The 6,000-nt window shown below is 57.2% G+C and overlaps 1 long non-coding RNA gene across 1 annotated transcript; it reads left to right on the top strand.

The window, feature by feature from the left end:
* The first annotated feature begins 4,630 nt into the window (after positions 1–4,630).
* Positions 4,631–5,743, top strand: LOC139826714 (uncharacterized). Its single transcript, XR_011736866.1, has 3 exons — positions 4,631–4,716; positions 5,050–5,165; positions 5,671–5,743. It is a non-coding gene; the product is annotated as an uncharacterized lncRNA (long non-coding RNA).
* Positions 5,744–6,000: the final 257 nt, after the last annotated feature.

The raw sequence follows: 6,000 nt of genomic DNA, 5'->3' as shown, positions 1-6,000 counted from the left end.
CACAGCAGCAGTGCCCTCACTGCCAGCACCGGCTCTTTGCTCTGCCCCTCTGTCCCCGTCTCCCCGCTCTCCTCCATCCCAGGCACCTTTCCCACCTCCTCCAGGACCCACCGCAGCCTCTGTCTGTCCCTATAGACACCCATAGAGACCATAGAGATCCATAGAGAACCACAGAGACCCATAGAGACCTACAGAGACTCATAAAGACCATAGAGACCCATAGAGGCCACAGAGAGCCATAAACACCCATAGGGACCCATAGAGACCACAGAGACCCACAGAGACCATAGAGCCCTGTAGAGACCATAGAGATCCATAGAGACCCATAGAGACCCATAGAGACCTACAGAGACTCATAGAGACCATAGAGACCCATAGAGATCCCAGAGAGCCATGAACACCCATAGGGACCCATAGAGACCATAGAGACATAGAGACCATAGAGACAGGTATCAGTATATATACAGGTATCAGTATATATTGCGGGAAGAGATTGTGTTTTACATTAAGACTTCACAGTCCGATGTCTCTCGGTCCTTCCCCCTGAGTTAACTTGTCAATACAGGTATCACTGTATATGCAGGTGTCTATATATTCCAGGAAAGGACTGTGTTTTACATGAAGGATTCACAGTCCGATGTCTCTGGGTCCTTGCCCCCCTGCTGGGCTCAGGCGCCAGGTCCTCAGTGATGTAAAACCAACAATTCTTCATTAAATGTTCCTTAAAATAGCGCAGCTTTAGTTCCTACCAGGAGGGCCTGTGCTGCGTGCCATTCACATTTCACACCCATTATATGTGGCAAGATGCAAACCCCCTCTCTCCCCCCCTCCTTCAGTGTGGGGGGAGCAGGCACATCTCCCCCTCTCTGCTGCAGCTGCTTTGGTTTGGCCCCAGAGCCCCTGGCGGGGCCGTTAGGAGGAGGCAGCGCCGAGTGCCAGGAGCCACTGGGCGCCTGTGACCAGTGTGGGGTGTCTGGAGGCTTCAGGGGCACCCGCAGCCGGGGTGGGGGTGCAGAGAAGCTTCTGGAATGGCCACAGTCAATCTGATCAGGCTATAAAAACGGGACTCTCGTCGAGACTCCGCCCATTGCCGCGGGTCTCTGGGAGCACGAGTGAGATGGGGCCGCCAAGAGCCCCCCAGGATGGAGACCCCGCTGCCTTGGGCCACGGGTGTGAGTGAAACTGCTCGCAGGATTGCGAGTGTGTTGATCCTTTCCGTGCACACGTGCACGTGGAACTCCCCGTGCTCAATACGAGCACGTATAAAATGATTTCCTCGCACAATCGCGGACCCGCAGCGCCGCAATGGACCCAGGACTTCGAGGGGGACCCAGGAGAGCCCAAGGGATCCAGGAGCTCAGGAGGGACCCAGGAGTGCCCCGAGGGACCCAGGAGCTCAGGAGGGAACCAGGAGAGCCCAATGGACCCAGGAGTTCGGGAGGGATCCAGGAGTGCCCCAATGGACCCAGGAGTTCAGGAGGGAGCCAGCAGTGCCGCAATGGACCGAGGAGTTTGAGAGGGACCCAGGAGTTTAGAAGAGACCCAGGAGAGACCTATGGACCCAGGAGATCATGAGGGACCCAGGAGTGCCCCAATGGACCCAGGAGTTCACGAGGGACCCAGGAGTGCCCCAATGGACCCAGGAGTTCGGGATGGACTCAGGAGTGCCCCAATGGACCCAGGAGTTCGGGATGGACCCAGGAGTTCAGGAGGGACCCACAAGTTCGGGGAGGGACCCAGGAGATCGGGGAGAGACCCAGGAGATCGGGGAGGGACCCAGGAGATTGGGGAGGGACTCAGGAGTGCCCCAAGGGACCCAGGAGTTCAGGAAGGACTCAGGAGTGCCCCAATGGACCCAGGAGTTCGGGATGGACCCAGGAGTTCAGGAGGGACCCACGAGTTCGGGGAGGGACCAAGGAAATTGGGGAGGGACCCAGGAGTTCGGGGAGGGACCCAGGAGTGCCCCAAGGGACCCAGGACATCAGGAGGGACCCAGGGGATCAGGAGGGACCCAGGAGTTCAGAAGAGACCCAGGCGTAGCCGAGAGACCCAGGAGATGGGAGGAAGGACTACTGGGGGGGACCCAGGCGTTCTGGAGGGACCAAAATAGAGGACCCAGGCGTCTGGGAGTGAATCAAATCAGGGACCCATACAGGGGACCCAGGCATCTGGGAGGGGACCGAGGAGTTCAGGAAGGACGCAGGAGTGTCCCAAGGGACCCAGGAGTTCGTGGAAGGGATTATATGGGGGGAACCAGGAGTTCGGGAATAGACCCAAGATTGCCCCTGGGACCCAAGGCTTCGGGGAAGAGATTATAGGGAGGGACCCAGGAGTTCGGGAGAGGGAACCCAGGAGTTCCGGAAGAGGACCCAGGTGTTCAGGGGGGACCCAGAAGTTCGGGACGGACCCAGGAGTGCCCCAGAGACCCAAGGGATGGCAGAAGGCACTCTGGGGGGACCCAGGAGTCCGGGAGGGACTTAAATAAGGGACCCAGGTATCTGGGAGGGACCCAAAAAGTGGACCCAGGTGTCTGGCTGGGACCCAACTATGGGACCCAAAGTGGGGACCCAGGTGTCCGGGGGGAAATCAAATCAGGGACCCATACAGGGGACCCAGGAGTTCAGGAGAGTGGACCCAGGAGTTCGGGAGGGACCCAGGAGTTCGGGAAGGGACCCTGGAGTGCCCAAAGGGACCCAGGAGTTCCAAGGGACCTAGGATTTCGGGAGGGACCCAGGAGTTTGGGAGGAACCCCTCTAACAGGCCCAGGTTTAGGGTTGTGGGGGAACCAAATACGGGACCCAGACGTCCGGGAGGGACCCAGGAGTGCCCCAGGGACCCAGGAGTGCCCCTAGGTACCCACGATTTCAGGGGAGGAGTTCGGGTATGGGATTTTGCGGGGACCCAGGAGTTCAGGAGGGACGAAAATAGTGGACCCAGGCTTTCAGGGGCAACTCAAATAGTGGACCCAGGTGTCCGGGAAAGACCCCAATAGGTGACCCAGGCGTCTGGTTAGGAACCCAAATTGAGGACCCTGGTGTCTGGGAGAGACCCAAGAGTTCCCCAGAAACCCAGGAGATTGGGAGGGACCCAGGAGATTGGGAGGGACCCAGGAGAGCCCCTAGGGACCCAGGAGTTTGGGAGGGACCCAGGTTTGCCCCAAGGACATCAATCAGGGTCAATGGGAGTCAAGGGGGATCAATGGGGGTCAATGAGAGTCAATGGGGATCAATGAGGCTCAATGGGGGGCAATAGGAGTCAATGGGAGTCAAGGGGGGTCAATGGGAGACAATGGGGGTCAATGGAGGTCAATGGGGATCAATGAGGCTCAATGGGGGGCAATGGGAGTCCAGCGGGACGGGTGTGGGTGAGGAAGGGCTCAGTTGCCTTCCCCAGGAGGGCTGGGCCAGGTCTCTTCAGCCCAGGGAGAGGCCGTGGCTGAGCTCTCCTGCCCCAGGGGCTGAGAATCTTCTGCAGGACAAGGAGCACAGTCCAGGGCAGGGCACGTCCATCTATTGCTGTGCCCGTACACCATGATGGCCCCTGTCAAAGGACACAAGAGGAGAGACAACTGTGGCACTTGGGAGAGACACAGAAGGGGGAGCGGGCAGCCCGAGGCACAGCCCAGCCTTAGACCAGGTTCTAAGCTCTGCTGTGTGTCTGACAGGTGTTTACCACGTGGGACAACTCGGCACCTCAACCCTTTGGAGCACCGCAACGGAGTTGGGAGACTTGAGCAAAACCCTGTCCCTGCCCGTCCAGCTCCGCGAGCTCCAGGAACAGCTTTACCATCTGCGCTGGAGCACAAAGGATGTGGCTGAGCGGGCTCTGCAGGAAGGACTGAAGCGGGCAAAGCTCCCAGGCTTCACCGGACGGGTAAGGGCACAAGGCAGAAGGATCTGCTCAGGGGTTTTATCCTCCCTCGGCACGTATCCTGCTCCATTCCCTGTCACAGCCAACAGGCTGGTGCTGCTGGAACAAGTGCTGCCATGGCCACGCTTCCTTTTCCTGTTGCTCCACACTTCCCTATTGACCCCCATTGACTGTCATTGACCCCCATTGACTGTCATTGACCCCCATTGACTACCATTGATCCCCATTGACCCCCATTGATCCCTATTGACCCCCATTGACTCCCATTGCCCCCCACTTACCCCCATTGACTCCCATTGCCCCCAATTGACCCCATTGACCCCCATATTAAGTTATCAGGGCTTATTGAGAGAGAGCGTGACGGGAATGACAGCTGCCTGAGTCGAACCTTCCTCTGCGCCCAGATCTCGGGTCCTCCTCAAGGGAGGGCTGGAAGGAAAGAATGGTCTCAGCAGTGCAGAGTTAAGCCAGGCCTATCTCATGCCCAGAAGCCTTGTCTGCCCGTGCTGCCTGGCCTGGGGCCTCTCCACAGGAAAAGCCCCTTCCCGCAGCTCCAGCACTCAGAGCACTGGAGCGAGCAGCCCCCCCTTTCTGATCCCATCAATCACAGCAGAGCAAACCTGGGAGGCTTCCAGGCAATGCGGGCGTTCATTCCATCTGAGATGGGCCTTGTCCCCTTCACCTTGGCCGGCCTTGCAGGGGAGCTGCTTGCCCCGGTCCTTCTCCTTCCAACAGGCGCTCTCCTTTGTGTTCCTTCCCAGGCTGTTCAGGAGATCATCAATCAAGCCCTGGAGAAGCTGGAGGAAATCCAGGTCCCGATGGCTGATTATGCCCTGAAATCAGCAGGTACTGTGACATTGTACAGGCAAACCAGTTCCAGAGCGCTTCCTGTCCAGATTGACAAGATGGGCATTGGAACGTGCCCAGGGGTGGGAGAGAAGGGGCAAGAAGTCAAGGGTCAATTTGTGCCCTGAAAGTGCCCCCACTGACAGAGCCAAACTACGGCCAAATACGACAGTTTGATGACTCCCTGCCGTGTGTTCCAGGGGGGTCGTGCCATCAAGATAAAGGGGAAACCACTGTAGGACACGGATGACAACTGAGAAGCCTTTTTCAAGCCAACAGTGCAATATTCCTCTTGACACTGCCTGGTGATCGTGCTCATGTTTGAATTTCCAGGGGCTGCTGTCATTCATTCGAAGACCTCTCCATCCCTCCGGACTGGCAAAGCAAAGGTGTTCTTGTATTCACTGCCATTAATGGATTACATGAGGTCTCCTGAGCTGATTCTGGAGGTAGGAGCACCAAGAAGCAGTAGAACAAAGGTTGGGAGAATGAACCACACATGCTGCTCCGAGTGTCCTTCCCCTATGTCTTTGCTCCATGGAAGTCAATGGGGGTCAATGGGGGTCAATGGGAGTCAATGGGGGTCAACGGAGATAAATGGGAGACAATGGGGGTCAATGGGAGTCCATGGGAGTCAATGGGAGTCCATGGGCATCAATGGGAGTCAATGGGCGTCAATGGGCGTCAATGGGAGTCCATGGGAGTCAATGGGAGTCAATGGAGGTAAGTGGGAGACAGTGGGGGTCAATGGGAGTCCATAGGAGTCAATGGGCATCAATGGGAGTCCATGGGAGTCAATGGAGATTAATGGGAGACAATGGGGGTCAATGAGAGTCAATGGAGATAAATGGGAGACAATGGGGGTGAATGGGAGTCAATGGGACTCCTGCCCCCTTCTGGCATGGACCTGCTCTCCTCCTGTGTCTCCCTGCTGAGTATTTCTTGTCCTTTCAGGCAGAAAATCATCCTGGCAACTGCTGGCCCTTCCCAGGGAGTCAGGGACACGTCTTCATCCAGCTGTCCATGCCGGTCGTTCCCAGAGCCGTCACCATGGCCCATGTCTCAGGGACAGCGTTCCATGGAGAAAGCATCTCCGGAGCTCCCAAGGACTTTGCTGTCTATGTAAGTGATTTCTCTGGGGCTTGCACAGCATTGCTAAGCAGAGGGTGAAGATGGGTGAAGCATTCTGGTGGCCTGAAGCTTCCTCCTGGCTCTCAGAACAAACAGGCTCTTTGGAGTTGCTTCCTTCCCATTGTATTCCCCTTTTATTCAATGTACCACTCA

Source organism: Patagioenas fasciata, unplaced genomic scaffold (assembly GCF_037038585.1).
Source record: "Patagioenas fasciata isolate bPatFas1 unplaced genomic scaffold, bPatFas1.hap1 Unplaced_1, whole genome shotgun sequence".
Taxonomy (NCBI): Eukaryota; Metazoa; Chordata; class Aves; order Columbiformes; family Columbidae; genus Patagioenas; species Patagioenas fasciata.
The sequence above is the reverse complement of the archived record's forward strand: the minus strand, read 5'-3'. Positions and strand labels throughout refer to the sequence as shown.